This window comes from Oncorhynchus clarkii, chromosome 15 (genome assembly GCF_045791955.1).
Source record: "Oncorhynchus clarkii lewisi isolate Uvic-CL-2024 chromosome 15, UVic_Ocla_1.0, whole genome shotgun sequence".
Lineage (NCBI taxonomy): Eukaryota > Metazoa > Chordata > Actinopteri > Salmoniformes > Salmonidae > Oncorhynchus > Oncorhynchus clarkii.
In genome coordinates, this window is record NC_092161.1 from 20,067,248 (window position 1) to 20,086,117 (window position 18,870).

Genomic DNA, 18,870 nt, shown 5'->3' on the forward strand with positions numbered 1-18,870 from the left:
AAAAAAAGAGGTAACGAGAGAAGTAGAGTAGTTTAGGGGAGAGAGGAAAATAGGGAGAGTACACAGTAGGCTGCAACAGACTGAAGGCAAGTGCAGCATTTGCCAGCACACAAAGCAGCATCAACGCGCCTCAGTGAAGAGGGATGGTTATCATCATCATCATCATCATCATCTAAAGCCAAGGCTGTGATCATCAAAGAGCATGGCCGGGGGAAGTGAAGGGACAAACCTTTGACCTCTGATATTCTCTGCTACCCAGAAAGTGAGGTCATTCAGATAACCTCGTCGGTACAGAAACACAGAGCCGCATTTTTCTTTAACAAAAAAACACCAGGAGAAAAGGGTCGATAATCAGGGGATATCTTTACATTACGTTTTTGATATTGTACAGGATGATTTGATGCATTTCTGAGTTTTTACCACAGGCTCAATAATTTGACAAATATGAAATCCCTATTTTTCTTTCATGCACTAATCATTTTTGGATTCCCTCCGGATATATTGAATCATTAGTATGTGAATCATTAGTATCTTTTTTCCCCCTCTATATGATGACAAATACTGACACTAAGCCTACACAGTATATTTACTCAGCACATACAATGCATATGCTCTTGACTGAGGTCCATATCAGGATCTTGATATGCATGTTAGAATATTATACAAATATGTAAGCGGGTGCATGCGCATCAGGTGCGTCTCTCACCCCAGATATATCCCTGCATGTAGAAACTGTCCAGGTATTGAGCATATCCTAGCTCTGCATATAAAATGAAGGACATGAGTATCTGGAACATCCTTACTCCTTAGATCTAACAAAATGTCAGATATCCAGAAATATAAATTGAAGATACACCCTGATATTGGCCAAACGGTTTTTCATTGATAGAAGAAATACTTGCTGGAAGAAGAACACATTTAAAACCTGTTGCAAACCAAATGAGCTCGAGTGGTAAAAGCCACATTTTTCAGCACCCAAAATACATTTTACCAACCGTTTAAGAGCATTGTCGACAAATCTTCACTCAACTGTTTAACAGCCAGTGGAATTAGCAGTCCATAGCAACAATTAGGGATGTGCATGAGTAATCGAAAACTCAAAACAGACATCAAAGCTTGATCTTTAACCAGCAATCATATTTTTTTCACCAAATACTGTAAAAGTATTTGGTGGATTGTGCTTTGAGGCTGCCTGAACGAGCAAGTGAAATTGTCTTGAAAACAACATTAAAATTGCTTGGACTCTAGTTTATAATTTGTACATGTGCATTTGAGGGGCACAACCAAAAATAAACCAAGCATCACAGTTCTTCTCCCTAAATTTCCCATCTCACACTCACTTCACTGTGTTCCGACCGTTTCCTCCACACACACACACACAAGCTACCGTTAGGCCTACAGAAATAAATGCCTAGAAAAACGTACCTGATGGGATACACAGGCTACATTCCTTGCCAAATGACGACAGTTACATCACAAATTCAAAATGGACTTGTTGACTGAGGTAGGGAAATGTGTGTTACAACTCCCAAATGGCTCCCACAGCTGTGCCCCTGCCCAGTCATATGAAATCCATAGATTAGTGACACATTTATTTCAATTTGACTGATTTCCTTATATGAACTGTAACTCAGTAAAATCTTGAAATTGCGTTTATATTTTTTTCCCAGTATAGATAAATGTGCACATATTTGTTTCCAGTGTGGGACTTGTGCTCTAAAAATGTGATTTTTTTATTATTTGAGTACTCAACCAAAATGTTAGTATTCAAACAGCCACAACATTTCAAATGCTCATCCCGGCAACAATCCCCGCAGGCAGAGGCCTCATCTCTGCATTTCCTGGAATATTACAATTGGCCGTTTGACAAGGGTGGCGTATCCTTGCCTTGGCAGAGAAGTGAAAGGTCATCAAGGAGACTACCCCGGTGGTGTGTGTGAATGGAGAGAAAAGAGAAAGAAAACAGACCAAAAGAACAGCAGGAAGGAGAGCTCCTCTTCCCCTTTCCGCTGGAGCGAGGGAGTGAGAGAGGGTGAACGAGAGAGAGGAGCAGTGTTTACTATACAACACAAATTTGGCAGCGCCTACCACGGCAGATGTTCTTGCCAATCTGTGCATTACTGTCGCTAGGCGACGGGAAATGTGGGAGCATACGACGTCGCCCCACTCCCCCAGACAAAGCCCTATTCAACCCCTCATTCACACACACACACACACACACACACACACACACACACACACACACACACACACACACACACACACACACACAGTGTACATAAACACTAACGGCAGAGACACACACACCCCGGGATCAGTGTGAGACTGGAAATGGAGCTCGATGCCAATGTCCTGTTCGTGTTGCTGCACGACGGGTTGAATACTTAAAACCCCGCTGCCTCAGCAATGGACCCTCATCAACATTCAGGAGCTGAATTTACAGGGTTCCATGGGGATATTAAGGCTAATGGCAATAGCAGATGTCAGGAGCAACAAAAGGAAGTATGCACTCAAAATGCCGCTCCAGACACTGGGCCTTTAAGGTGCACGTTACTACCACTGATCTCCCCCTTTACATTATGTGGGCAATATAATTTTACTGTTACCAGTTTTTCTGGCCCGTGTACAGTGGGGCTGGCAACAGCGCTTTGAGCAGGCTAATTGACGACAGTATGACATAACCAAAAGCTTTAAAAAAAAAAAACTATAATATTTCAAGTTAGTGCTGATAATCATTGGTGGTCTTACAAAAAAGACACTCAAATTGGGACGCCGTAAAAGCGAAGTCAACTAAGCCCAGGCCTCACTACAGAGACGCTAGAGAGAGGCCTGCTGCTTCCTAGTCAATAGAAAAAGGCCAGCCAAACAGCTTTACCCTACTTCAGGAACAAAAGACAAAACCATCTGTTCTAGCACATCTTCAAACAGAACATCTTGTTCAGTACTGACTGCCTGAAATGGAGCGACTTAGCAAAAACACTCATTTCCCCAGGAAGACGGTGCAACATGTCAGTACAATGTTCAATCTTAGCTATACAGCAGCATTTTGAAGGGGGTTTGTGGCACCAATCTGAAATGGCCGAACCAAACACTGCTTTTTATCCACAGCAGTTGGCGAACTCTGGTGCGAAATAGCCACTGGTTATAGAGCAAAAACGCAATCAGAAACCAATTCACACTCAACGGAGGCAAATTCCCTTCGAATTCCACACAGTCATGAAGCCAAAGGAGAAACTCTAAATCCAGTTTCCCAGAAGCACACTGGGCAATTGCAAAATCCTCTCAGTTAAATTCACTTATTTTCCAGTTCTCTTGTCCACATACCACACTATGAATCATCAAGGCTTGTTGAAACTTAACTACAATAACACAAATGGTTGACTCACTTATAGGTAGATGATGCATGCCAAAAAAAAAAATTAATCAGCTTAAATTCACCAAAGTGAATAGTGCCAAATTCAAAGAATACAGTAAAATGATTGCATTCGACTCAGAGGCACAACAATATCGACCTAAACATTTGTCACACATGTGAACTCGCCATCCAAAGAACGGTTAGAATGTGAGAAGAACCGCTCAGTCTAGATATCACCACGTGAAATGAACCAAACGTGTTTATCGGAACAAAAAGGCCAGAACTATGCTGTTTCACATAGGGCTGGGAATTGCCAGGGAACTCACGATATTATTATGATACTTAGGTGCTGACACGATATGTATTGCTATTCGACACTGTGATTTTGTTGCGATTTGATGTTCCAAACGTATTGCTCACCATATGTCTGCTGCAGAGGGACAAGGTGAGAGCCACGAGAAATTGATCATAAAACAAAAATCAGCTACCTATTTAAAAAGATGGAGAACAAGCTATGACGGAAAAATACTGGAGTTTTGGTGCAGGTACAGCCAACTAACGCAAAAATAATATTGCGATAGAACGATACAATATAGAGCGTCAAAAATAATAATCCCGATATGTAACATACATTTTTCTCTCCCATCACTAGTTTCTCGGCTACAGGCCTATTCCTAGGAACCCTGTACCATCACAGCAATTCAAAGGGGAAGGAAAAGCAGTGGGTCTCCAACGCAGACTTACATGAAGACGGCTGGGCGGTTTGTGGGGATGAGGAAAAAAAGAACAGGGAAAGTCGAACTAATTTCATATGGCTCATAAACGGCGTCAGTCTGCACCCATGCACACACACGGGGTCAGAACAGAACGAGGAACAACTGCGAGCAGTGCTCCCGCATTCCTTGCAAGTACCTCAGTGTGTAATTAGAAGCAGAATTTGGCAAACCACAAGAAGACAGCGGCAAACGCTTTATCACACAAAACATATTGAGGTCTTCTCAACTAGGCTCCGAGGCTTGTTTGCTGTATAAACAACAGAGGAATTATATTACGGTGGTTGTTCATTTTGTTGGGGACATCTGTAGCCCCGGAATGAGCTATGACTTGGAATTTTTTTTTTTTGGGGGGGGGGCTTTACGATGACTGGGTACTCGAAGCGTTCACCCTAACAGGATAGGCTACATGGAGTATCACAACACTTGAGTCCTACATTTCCCGAACCAACCGGATAACTTTGATAACAGGCCTACAAAAAAAGAAAACATCATGCTTTATGAAAAATATACTTACAACAAAGCCTATACAAGACACGGACGCATGCTTCCAGGGAAATAGGTCTCAATATCTGTAGCAAAACAGTCACACACTACTAGTTGCTACCAACTGCATTCTTACTTAAAATGTCAGTCTTGCTCAACAAGCAAATGTGAGTCATATGTACAAACATCTACAGTTGGACAATAAGCACTGGGGAACTCAACCATGCTTTGGATGAAAATCTTTTATCAAGCCAATAAAGTCCTACAAAGATGGTCATTACCTGCCGTTGAGTTGTTGACTGTGCTAATTGTCTTGCCTCTGGTTAATAGGGAGCCTTGTATGCAGGCCTAATCTTTACTTATGAGAGAGAGCGAGTGAGAGTGCGAGAGAGCAGCCCCTTGAATTGAGAGAGAGACAGAGATTATGTTGGATACACAATCTGTCATCACTTCTCTTTCTCTGGCTTGGGGTTTGGCTTGGGGTTTGGCATGGTGGATGGGACCACATGAAAAGCCTGCGGTTCACCCACTATGGTTGAGACTCGTCTGTCAGAGTTCATTTCTAGGCCTTGAGCCCAGGCGCGTGGCTAGAGCATTGTCCTCTCACCAGCAGAACGCAAACATTCTTGCAGCTTCACTGAAATAACATTACTCAACACTGTACAAGAGCCAAGGATAATAAAATGTACACAATATTGCTGAGCTAGAATATGAACAAGGTCCTGGGTATTGTGTAAATAATCTATATGGCCAAATATACCCTTATAGTGCACAAGCTTCCTCTACACTCTCCAATGGGCTTTAAATGTACAAATGAGGCACCTTGATTGATCTTATATAATTTCAACAGCATTGAAGAGCACAGAATTTGCTTGAGGCACATAAGATTCTAACTAAAGTAGCTACAGTGGGACTAGCATAGCTCTACACAGGAATGGCTGGGGCAGGTTTATCACTAATAAGAATGCACATAGGTTACAATAAGAATGAGACATTAACAAACCAAGGAGCATCCATATATTCTCATACATTCCTCTTTTCCAACAGGTTTCTAAGAATTGAGCTGTGAATCCTTGACAAAATCCTGGTAAATTCTTGGGTGCCAAAACACGACATTTATTCTCTAACACTATGCTCAAACCAGACGTTCGAAAAGCATTAAACATTTATGGCAATTTAATTAGCTAGCTTGCAGTTGCTAACTAATTTGTCCGGGGATATAAACATCAAGTTTTTATTTTACCTGAAATGCACAAGATCCTCTACTCCGACAATTAATCCACACATAAAACGTTAAACCGAATCGTTTCTAGTGATCTCTGCTCCTTCCAGGCTTTTTCTTCTTTAGACTTCATATGGCAATGGCAACTAACCTTCATAATAAGGTGTATTACCACAACCGACCTCAGTTCATCTTTCAAATCACCCACGTGGATATAACCAATGAGATGGCACGTGGGTATATGCTTCTAAAAGCCAATGAGGAGATGGGAGAGGCAGGGCTTGCACCCCGTTCTGCGTCACAAACAGAAGCAACTTCAATTTTAGCGCCTGGTAACGCAGATGCTCAAAGGCACGTGCAAAGCAGTGTGGGTGCAATGATTGAATGACATGTATGTGTAAATGTATTTTGCAACGCACTTGACGCGTCCGGTTTGGGCAACATGTAAGGCAGTGGTTCCCAAACTGTGGGGCATGCAAGTGGTATTAATACATATTTTGTTATTAACTTCTTAAGGTATTTTCACTTTTGGATAAATTTCAACTTCCTGCTACTCATGCCAAGAATATAAAATATGCATATTATTAGTAGATTTGGATAGAAAACACTCTGAAGTTTCTAAAACTGTTTGAATCATGTCTGAGTATAACATAACTTATATAGCAGGCAAAACCCTGAGGACTAACCGTTCAGAATGTTAGTTTTTAGGTCTCTGTCTGTTCAGTGGGTTCTCATTGGGAAATTATATTTCTTAGGCACTTGTTTTCAGTTCCTACCGCTTCCACTGGATGTCAACAGTCTTTGGAATTTGGTTGAGGTTATTCCTTTGTGCAATGAAGAAGTACGGCCATCTAGGAAATGGGTAACACTGTTGAGAGTTGCGCAAGACTTGGAGAGTTGCGCAAGACTTGAAAAGTAGCGTTAGTTTCCTCTCGTCCTCTATTGAAAACATATAGACCAGTCTTCAATTTGATTGATTATTAACGTTTAAAATACCTAATCTTGCATTACAAAAGTAGTTAAAAAAATTTTGGTAACGTTTACAGGCAACTTTTGAGATATTGTAGTGACGTTCCACAATTTGATAGCTGTTTTTTTCTGGATCAAACGCACCAAATAAATGGACATTTTGGATATATATGGACGGAATTAAATCAAACAAAAGGACCCATTGTGATGTTTATGGGACATATTGGAGTGACAACAAAAGAAGCTCGTCAAAGGTAAGGCATGTTTTATATTTTATTTCTGTGTTTTGTGTAGCGCCTGCAGGGTTGAAATACACTACTCTTTGTTTACTGTTGTGCTATCATCAGATAATAGCGTCTTATGCTTTCGTCGAAAAGCCTTTTTTTAAATCTGACATGTCTGGATTCACAACGAGTGTAGCTTTAATTTAAAGTTAGATTTATATATAATTTTATTTGAATTTGCCGCGCTGCTTTTTCCCTGGCTTTTGGCCAAGTGGGACGCAAGCGTCCCCTATACCATAAGAAGTTAAGGAACTCAGCCTGGCTTCAACTTACTCTTGAAAGTTGTAATAGTAAAATGCACAAGGTGCAATTTGCAAATTGGGTAGTGGATTATCAATTTCCCTCGTCAGTCATTGAATACCGTAGAGCAACATTTCCCAGGACTAAAAACTTGTAGACCCTATAAAACTGAAGCTCCTACTCAACTCTTACTGATAACTTAACTGAGGCCTAAATACCTAGGTCATGTTCAGAAGGACACACTTAAGCAAAACATTTTGAAACTGAAAAAGAAAATGTGTTATTATGGAACAAGTTCAGTAATTATTCCATACTGAAAACAACCAAATTGTAAAACAGGGAGAGAGTCTGCATCAATCATTGGCTTTATCAAACGCTGATCTGCATATATCATGGAGATGAAGATAAATGAGAAATGTGTTCAGACGAGAAAGTACTTTGCATTGATGTGGCTATCTGGATGAAAAATGTATACCAAAACAATACATGCTTTGAACCTTAAAAAATGTGGGCACTATTGAAGGAGTGTCAGAACAGTAAAGACTAAAACCTAAGATGTGTAGCATAGTTCCTCTGATCTAGAAGGGTACCAGTTGAACCACTAATCAATTAGGACATATATTAAAAGGGATAGTTCACCAAAATGATGACACTTACCATGAAAGGAGTTTGGACAGGGAGAGACGGTAATCCATGCTTTAGTTTACCTAACCATGGTCACCAACTGCTAACTTTAGCATTGTTAAGCCAAAGACCAATAAAAGTCAATGTACCGAAATTAACATGTTTTTTAAGCAGGCCTATCTGAGAGGGATTGTGCAATGCAATGACTTGGTTAGAAGACACCCTGAATTGTCTGAAATAGGCCTAGTATAATACTTAAGGCTTAGTATAACCCACACGTTTAACTTCCAAAAGGGCAGGCATTGAAATCTAAGGACTCATAAAACAGATCTTAACACATAGGACACTGTACTATAGGATCAATAATCAGCCTAGTTTAATTGCTTACTTTATTTTTTTTTGGGGGGGAGGGGGTATTTTCTTAACTGCATCGTTGCTTAAGGGCTTGTAAGTAAGCATTTCACTGTAACACGGAACCCACACGCCATCGTGCATAAATGTATTTTGCCCCCCCCACACCAAACGCGATCACGACACGCAGGTTTATATATCAAAACAAACTGAGCCAATGACATTAATTTGGGGACAGGTCGAAAAGCATTAAACATGTATGGGAATTTAGCTAGTTAGCTTGCACTTGCTAGCTAACGTTAATTTGTCCTATTTGGCTAGCTTGCTGTTGCTAGATAATTTGTCCTGGGATATAAACATTGAGTTGTTATTTGACCTGAAATGCACAAGGACCTCTACTCCGACAATTAATCCACACATAAAACGGCCAACCGAATCGTTTCTAGTTCTCTCTCCTCCTTCCAGGCCTTTTCATCTATGAATTTATATGGTGATCGCATCTAAACTTTCATTGCATTACCACGACAACCGGCAACAAAGTTTGTCTTTCAATCACCCACGTGGGTATAACCAATGAGGAGATGGCACGTGGGTACCTGCTTCTATAAGCCAATGAAGAGATTGGAGAGACAGGATTTTCATGCGCGATTTGCGTCAGAAATAGGAATGACTGCTATTTTAGCCCTTGGCGTCGCAGACACTCGTTGGCATGCGCGAGCAGTGTGGGTGCAATAATTTAATAACATGGATTTCTACATTTATTTGCGACGCTAGAGCACGCGACGTGTCCGGTCTGGTCAGCATGTAAGGTCTACACCCATATACAGCTCATTGAGTGCGGTCTTAGTGCCAGCATCGGTTTGTGGTGGTAAATAGACAGCTATGAAGAATATAGATAAACTCTTGGTAAATAGTGTGGTCTACAGCTTACCATGAGATACTCTACCTCAGGCGAGCAAAACCTCCAGACTCACAAAAGGAAAAACATTAAGTATTCTTCCAGTATGGGGTGAGTAAGCTCTTTTCGGTCATAATAGACAGCGGCAGAAACATTATGTACCAAATAAGTTACAAAAAACAATTGGCTAGGGGATCGTAAAATGGCAGCCATCTCATCCGGCGCCATTATTGGACTTAAACTTCTTATGGCTGGGGGCAATATTGAGTAGCTTGGATGAATAAGTTGCCCAGAGGTGCCCAGAGTAAACTGCCTGCTACTCAGTCCCAGTTGCTAATATATGCATATTATTCGTAGATTCGGATAGAAAACACTCTAAAGTTTCTAAAACTGTTTGAATGATGTCTGAGTATAACAGAACTCATATGGCAGGCAAAAACCTGAGAAGAAATCCAACCATGAAGTGGGAAATCTGAGGTTGGTCGTTTTTCAACTCATTCCCTATTGAAGATGCAGTGGGATATTAGTCATGTTGCACTTCCTAAGGCTTCCGCTAGATGTCAACAGTATTCAGAACCTTGTTTGATACTTCTACTGTAAAGGAGGGGCTCATACGGGCTCTGGCACAGTGCCACAAGCTCGTGACGCTCGTTCACGTGAGAGTTAGCTCGCGTTCCATTGCATTTCTGAAGACAAAGGAATTCTACGGTTGGAACATTATTGAAGATTTACGTTAAAAACATCCTAAAGATTGATTCTATACATCTTTTGACATGTTTCTACAGATTGTAACGGAAATTTTTGACATTTCGTCTGCTCCTAGTGAACGCGCTTCGTGAGTTTGGATTTGTTTACAAAACACGCTAACAAAAGTAGCTATTTGGACATAAATGGACATTATCGAACAAAACAAACATTTGTGTTACTGGGATTCCTGGGAGTGAATTCTGATGAAGATCAAAGGTAAGTGAATATTTATGTTATTTCTGACTTCTGTTGACTGCTCAATATGGCGGATATCTTTTTGGCTTGTTTGGTCTGAGCGCCGTACTCAGATTATTTCATGGTTTGCTTCTTCCGTAAAGCTTTTTTGAAATCTGACACAGCGGTTGCATTAAGGAGAAGTGTATCTAAAGTTCCATGCATAACACTTGTATTTTCATCAACATTTATGAGTATTTCTGTAAATTGATGTGGCTCTCTGCAAAATCACCAGATGTTTTTGGAACTACTGAACATAAACGCACCAATGTATACTGAGATTTTTTTTATATAAATATGAACAAAACATACATGTATTGTGTAACATGAAGTCCTATGAGTGTCATCTGATGAAGATCAAAGGTTAGTGATTAATTTTATCTCCATTTCTGACTTTTGTGACTCCTCTCGTTGGCTGGAAAAATGGCTGTGTTTTTCTGTGACTTCGTCGTTTGTGGTGCTTTCGCCGTAAAGCCTATTTGAAATCGGACACTGGTGGGATTAACAAGAAGTGTATCTTTAAAATGGTGTGAAATAGTTCTGTGTTTGAGGAATTTTAATTATAGGATTTCTGTTGTTTTGAATTTGGCGCCCTGCACTTTCAATGGCTGTTGTCATATCGATGCCGTTAGCGGGATCTCAGCCCTAAGAAGTTAATCACTTACCTTTGATGATCTTCATATGGTTGTACTCAGAAGACATTCATTTACTCAATAAATGTTTGTTTTGTTTGATAAAGTCTCTTTATATCCAAAAACCTCAGTTTTGTTTGCGCGTTTTCTTCAGTAATCCACAGGCTCAAACACAGTCACAAAAGGCAGACAAAAAAATTGTATCCATAAAGTTCATAGAAACATGTCAAACAATGTTTATATTCAATCCTCAGGTTGTTTTTAGCCTAAATAATCAATAATATTTCAACCGGACAATAACATTGTCAATATAAAAGGTAAACAAGAAAGGCGTGCTCTCGGGATTGCGTATGAAAAAGCTCTGACACTTTAGGGTCCAGTCCTTCAGACTGGTCTTACTCCCTCATTTTTCAGAATACAAGCCTGAAACAATTTCTAGACTCTTGGCATCTAGTGGAAGGCATAGGAACTGCAATTTGAGTCCTAAGTCAATGGATACTGTAATGGCATTGAATAGAAAAACAAACAAAAAAATCCTACTTCCTGAATGGAGTTCAGGTTTTCGCCTGCCAAACCAGTTCCGTTATACTCAGACACTATTTTAACAGTTTTGGAAACAGTGTTTTCTATCCAAATCTACCAATTATATGCATATCCTATCCTCTGGGCCTGAGTAGCAGGCAGTTTAATTTGGGCACGCTTTTCATCCAAAATTCTGAAATGCCGCCCCCTACCCTAGAGAAGTTACTTTTTTGGTTACTTCATGATTTCATATGTTTTATATAATAGTTTTGATGTCTTCACTATTATTCTACAATGTAGAAAATAGTACAATAAAGACAAACCCTTGAATGAGTAGGTGTGTCCAAACGTTCACTGGTACATTACATATATATTTTATACCTAAAGGGGTCCATAAATTCCGTATCAAATAGCTAAATTATCCTTGGTATGACTTTTTTTTGTATCCATATGTTAGTTTATATAGCTCCAAAGAGCACCCCAAAAAAAATCAAGCAGCTCAGAACGAGAGATGGCTCCCATAAGGAAGAGGTATCTGTGCCGTGAAATGCCGACAGGCTACATAATGAAATGCCTGCAGGCTACGTATTGACAAGCCTGAGATGAGCATTTTTTGCTGCAAGTAAAAGAGGGTCTTCCAAATCATTTGCTTGCTGTCAGACCATTGAAGAGCTTGGCAAAGTGGGTCTGTCACGTAAGCTGCGCGCTACTGTCATGTAGGTAAGTGCTATGTCCTTATAACCAATAGACTTCCAGAATGGTGAAAGCTTATAGCCAGGCTATTATACAAATAAAGCACATTGTTTGTGCTGATATAAAGCACAAATCATAAAATGTGCCCTATATCAATCCTGTATGTTCTTATTTCCATCCTAATGCTATTGTAAAGCAGGGGGTATGAGGTGCAATAACAAAGAAGTTTTGTCATTTAATCAGACATTACCGCAGGGTCATATTTTCTAGGTCTACGAGGAGAAGCTCAGAGCTGTTTCAGGTGGATTTTCACAAGGTGAATTGCTGAAGGGGGTAGGGGGTCTTCCTGCTCCAGTTAGCGGGTCCTGCAGGGTGTGATGGGAAGACCCTCCTCTCTCTGTCTTCCCTCCGGCCGTGTAAATAAAGCACTCCATAAACTCCTGGCCTGCCCTGGAATTCCACGCCCACTTAACTCAGCTGCCTCCCACGCCCACCACTCACTCCTTTGTGGTGTTCAGCCTTGCTTAACTGGTCCTGGCCAAGTCCCATCTCTCTCGCACACACACAGTCCCATCTCTCTCTCTCGCACACACACAGTCCCATCTCTCTCTCTCTCTCGCACACCACACACACAGTCCCATCTCTCTCTCGCACACACACAGTCCCATCTCTCTCTCGCGCACACACAGTCCCATCTCTCTCGCGCACACACACACACACACGGTCTATTTCTCAGCCCTGTCTGAGTAACTGGAGAAGTCCAGTGTTGTTCTTGGCAGATGCAGCTACCTGAGCAGAGAACACTTCCATCTCTGATCCCCACACTGAGCCAGTCACTTCCTGCAGAGGAAACTAGGTCACTGGATGAGGTCAAAGGCTACTCATTTGAGAGTTATGTTTACTTCTGCACATCTGGGTGCCTAGCTAATAAAAAAAGACAAGCCTAAGGCTGCAAATTGTGTCACTCTATGTATGACACGTGTCCTCAAAGCACTAACATACAGTTTACATGCGGAAAAGATCACCCACGTTGCAAACACGAGCGTTGCAAAAATAGGTATACACATATGTTATTCAATCATTTAACCCAAACTGCTCGCATCTGTGTAGCCAGGCGCTAAAATACAAATTGGTTCTATTTTAGACGCATTGCATGTCCCACCTCTACCATCTACTCATTGGTGTGTAGCCACATGGGTGATTGAAAGATGAACGAGGTCCACACTCCTGTCCAGTTGGTGGCGGTAGTGCACCATAAAGTTGGTTGCCAACCACCATATAAAATCCACAGAAGAAGGACGGACAGATTTATCAAAAGAACACTAAAAACGAACTAGGTTCCCCCTTTTATTATATCTGTGGATTAAGTAGAGAACACATGATTTTGTATGACTCTACAAATGGGTCCAAATTCTACAATGATCCAGCAAAAAATAACATTCATTTCAGGTAAAATAACAACCCAATGTTTATTTCCCAGGACAAATTATCTAGCAACAGCAAGCTAGCTAAATAGGACAAATTATCTAGCAACAGCAAGCTAGCTAAATAGGACAAATTATCTAGCAACAGCAAGCTAGCTAAATAGGACAAATTATCTAGCAACAGCAAGCTAGTTAAATGTCCATGTATGTTTCAACCTGTCCCCAAATTAATATATAGTTGGCTCACATTTGGTTTTAGTATTTTAACCCGAGTTTCAAGAATGCGCCTGGTCGGGATAGAAAAATAAATCAACATGTGCACGTGCAGAGCCAGTCTGGTCAGCGTGTTAGACTACATGGAGTGTACAAAAACCTTCAGCTGGACTTACCTGGTCAGTCTGTCATGGAAAGAGCAGAGTTTTTGAAACTCACTGTATATGGAAATCAGTAGGGCTTAGTTTCATTTTGCACAAGCAGAAATGCTTTTGGGTCACTTAATTGTAGTCCACTAAGGAGTGATGCAAGTGAAATACCTATTGATTTGATCCTTTAACATGCCAGTGGTCACAATTTAACATCTAGGGGAGGATTGCATTACTACAGCTGTACTAAACAACTGAAAAAGGTGAGTGCTAACAGTTACTACACATTAAATAGGACAATGCAAGGTAAGAGTGGAGCTAAAATGTAGGTCTACCTGAGAACCAAATGATTAAAATAGACATGGAAATCAGATACCATACCATGCTCTCTACAATCAGCAGCCTTTGAATTAAACACAGCAAGCAATGACAACCTGCTTGCATAAGAGTTTATATAATCATTGACAGTTCCAGCTCTAGTCTTACTACAATGCCTTAACGGCATAAAGCGAATCCATTCATCAGCACAGCAGGAGAAGTTCATTACAAACATCTGGCCTTTGAGGGATTCTTAGAGGAACGACATGGAGCAGGGGAAAGCAAATGTGTAATTGATGCAGAAAGGCAAGAGAGGAGTTGTGTACACTGGACTGTATTGTCAGCTGGGCAGAAGAGAGGATGTCACTGTTGCATGGCCACTGGGCACACAAGTCTAATTACTGTTGCAGAGCTGGAGCTGTTGTGGTGCCTTCCACAAAAGATGCTGAGACATTCCATTGTTTCATTCTTGAATTTGCTATCAACACTTGTGGGCCATGGTTTTATAGAGTATCCTTGAGCACCATAGGCTATGCATGAGGGGCCATATCAATCTGCTGTAAGAACCTTAACCCTGTGTACAATCAATGAAGAACCACCACTTGGAGACCATTGTTCATATACAGTGCCTTCGGAAAGTATTCAGACCCCTTGATTTTTTTCTACATTTTGTTACAGGCTTATTCTAAAATTGATTCAATATATTTTTTTTCCTCGATCTACACACAACACCCCATAATGAAAGCATTATGCTACAAGCTTGGCACAGTTGTATTTGGGGAGTTTCTCCCATTCTTCTCTGCAGATCCTCTTAAGCTCCGTCAGGATGGATGGGGAGTGTTGCTGCACAGCTATTTTTCAGGTCTCTCCAGAGATGTTCGATCGGGTTCAAGTCCGGGCCACTCAAGGACATTCAGAGACTTGTCCCAAAGCCACTCCTGTGATGTCTTGGCTGTGCTTAGGGTCATTGTCCTGTTGGAAGGTGAACCTTCGCCCCAGTCTGAGGACCCGAGCACTCTAGAGCAGGTTTTCATCAAAGACCACTGTACTTTGCTTTGTTCATCTTTGCCTCGATCCTGACTAGTCTCCCAGTCCCTGCCACTGAATAACATCCCCACAGCATGATGCTGCCACCACCATGCTTCACTGTAGGGATGGTGCCAGCTTTCCTCCAGACTTGACACGGCATTCAGATCAGAGTTTAATCTTGGTTTCATCAGACCAGCGAATCTCGTTTCTCATGGTCTGAGAGTCTTTAGGTGCCTTTCGGCAAACTCCAAGTGGGATGTCATGTGCCTTTTACTGAGGAGTGGCTTCCGTCTGGCCTGATTGGTGGAGTGCTGCTGCGATGGTTGTCCTTCTGGAAGATTCTCCTATCACCACAGAAGAACTCTAGAGCTCTGTCAGAGTGACCATTGGGTTCTTGGTCACCTCCCTGAACAAGGCACCTTCTCACCCAGATTGCTCAGTTTGACCAGACGGCCAGCTCTAGGAAGAGTCTTGATTCCAAACTTCTTCCATTTAAGAATGATGGAGGCCACTGTGTTCTTGGGAACCTTCAATGCTGCGGAGACGTTTTTGGTACCCTTTCCCAGATCTGTGCCTCGACACAATCCTGTCGTCTCGGAGCTCTACGCACAATTCCTTTGTTTTTTGTTATGTACTGTCAACTGTGGGACCTTATATTAGACAGGTGTGTTACTTTCCAAATCATGTCCAATCAATTGAATTTACCACAGGTGGATTCCAATCAAGTTGTAAAAAAATCAAGGATGATCAATGGAAACAGGATGCACCGGAGCTCAATTTCAAAACTCATAGCAAAGGGGCTGAATACTACTGTAAAAAAAACTTTCTAAAATGTCTAAAATGTTTTCACTTTGTCATTAAGGGGAATTGTGTGTAGATTGCTGAGGATTTATATTTATTTAATCCATTTTAGAATAAGGCTGTAAGGTAACAAAATGTTTATAAGTCAAGGGGTCTGAATACTTTCCGAATGCACTGTACTTAGTATAGTATAGACAAGGAGCTCCCCTTGTCTCCAAAAACATATTTCCAAATTGACTGGACCTCAGAAGCAAGGAAAGGAGACTTTCAGGGTCTTCAAAAATGCAGCACGAAACAAACAAGGAAGCATTCAAAACGGCATTACAGTGGGACTCGTTCGGTTACAGGCGATGTATTTCTTAATGCCAGAAACGCATGTAACTTGGAGCACCCCAAAAAGACATTGCCAAATTACAAACTCTTAAATCAAATGTTATGTTGTTTTAAAAGTAGGGTTTACGGTTCCCCAAATCAACTCCATCTTCAATCCCACAATGTCCCACATGATGAACAAAAAACTTAAATACATTAATGAGAATGAGGGCAAATTTTTATTTTCACCTTATTTAACCAGGTAGGCCAGTTGAGAACAAGTCCTAATTTACAACTGCAACCTGGCCAAGATAAAGCAAATCAGTGTGACAAAAACAGAGTAACACAGGATAAACAAACCTACAGTCAATAACGCAATAGAAAACTCTATATACAGTGTGTGCAAATGAGGTAAGATAAGGGAGGTAAGGCAATAAATAGGCCATAGTGGCGAAATAATTACAATTTAGCATTAACACTGGAGTGATAGATGTGCAGATGATGTGCAAGTAAAGATACTGGGATGCAAAAGAGCAAAAATAAATAACATGGGGATGAGGTAGTTGGGTGGGTTATTTACAGGTGGGCTGTGTACAAGTGCAATGATCGGTAAGCTGCTTTGACAGCTGATGCTTAAAGTTAGTAAGGGAGATATAAGTCTCCAGCTTCAGTGATTTTTGCAATTTATTCGAGAACTGGAAGGAGTTGGCTTTGGGGATGACCAGTGAATTATACCTGCTGGAGCTGTGCTACGGGTGGGTGTTGCTAAGGTGACCAGTGAGCTGGGGATAGAATTGGGTGTCTACTCGATAATCTGCGAGGCACATTTCATCCCTGAGAACTTTGACTATCAATGGAAGGAGGGATTCAGTAATAAGTTGTTTTTCAAAGTGGATGCTGTCCCTACAATCAATGCTTCTAAGAATCTCAAAGAGCCAGTAGCACACCAGCAGAAACCGTGAGATTGGAAGTGAATCGGGTAAGTGAAAGAGCCATTTTTCTACCTAATATTAGCTAGCTATAGCACATTTAGCTCACATCTTCCATCTAAATAACACTGATAAAACTAACCAAATGTAAACATGTCTGACAGCTGTTGGTAGCCAACTGCTGTTGCTTACATAATTTATTGGAAAGGAAATACAGAAATCGAATTTACATAAGGATTCACACACACACACGCCAATACTTTGTAGAATAACCTTTGGCGGTGATTACAGCTTTGAGTCATCTTTGGTATGTCTGTACAAGCTTTGTACATCTGGATTTGAGGATTTTCTCCCATTCTTCCTGGCAGATTTTTTTCAAGCGGTGTTCATTTAGATGGGGAGCAGCAGTGAACAGAAATCTTCAAGTCTTTCCACAGATTTTCAATGAGATTCAAGTCTGGGCTTTGGCTAGGCCAATCAAGGAAATTCACATTCTTGTTCTGAAGCTATTCCAGTGTTGCTTTGGCTGTACGCTTGGGGTCATTGTCCTGTTGGAATATAAATCTTCCCCCAGTCTAAGGTAATTTGCACTCTGAAGCAGTTTCTCATCAAGGATTTGCCTGTATTAGGCTCCATCCATTGTTCCCTCGATCTTTACCAGTCTTCCAGTCCGTCGCTGAAAAGCACTCCTATTGCATGATGCTGCCATCATCATGCTTTACGGTAGGGATGTTGTTCGATGGGATTGCGTTCAGGACAAAGAGTTACATTGTCTCATCAGATCACAGAATCTTATGTTCTCAAGTCTTCCATGTGCCTTTTTGCAAACTCCAGGCGTGCGGTCATGTGCTTTGTTCCCAGGAGTGGCTTCAGTCGGGTCACTCTCCCATAAAGCCCAGATTGGTGAAGTGCTGTAAAGATTGTTGTCCTTCTGGAAGGTTCGTTCATCTCTGCCAAGGAAATCTGTTGTTTTTCCAGAGTGGTCATATGGGTTCTTGGTTACCTCCTTGAACAAGGTCATTCTTGCCTGGTTAATATGTTGGTTTCACAGGTCAATAGCATTTCATTAATAATGACTTGCTTTGACACTAAAGCTGGGGGACTTACACAACAAGAAGTATAGTTTTTCCTACCTGTACCAAAGGTGATTCGCTGAATACAAATCTTGAAAACATACAATATTAATTTAAAATATTAGAACGAGTGGATCTAACAAACACATCAAAATAAACCCAAACTATAAAGGAGAGGATGAAGGTACAAATAGACAACTATATTTCTAGAGGTTGATAGTTTTACAAAGCATTTCAAGTGAAATTAAAGACCATAAAACCTAGAGAGAAGTAACAAGAAACTGCCATCCATACAAGATTTCAAAATACTAAGTAAGAGTAGTCTCTTGAGCTAGTTACCAGACACTGCAGAGCTAGGTGGTTAATTAAACGGACTAGAATTTATGCAACACTCCTGCAGTGGTGTAAAGTGATTGAGTAAAAACACTTTAAAGTACTACTTAAGTAGTTTTTTGGGGGTATCTGTACTTTACGGTTTATATTTGACAACTTTTAATCCACTACATTCCTGAGGAAAATATTAAATTTTTACTCAAGTACTTTTCCCCGACACCCAAAAGTACTCATGGCATTTTGAATGCTCGTGCAGGAC

General features: G+C 40.9%; 1 protein-coding gene across 1 annotated transcript in view; it reads right to left on the reverse strand.

Moving 5' to 3' along the window:
- LOC139367025 (activin receptor type-2B-like) overlaps window positions 1-18,870 on the reverse strand; it is a 58,662-nt gene that overhangs the window by 16,467 nt on the left and 23,325 nt on the right. The window lies entirely within an intron of this gene.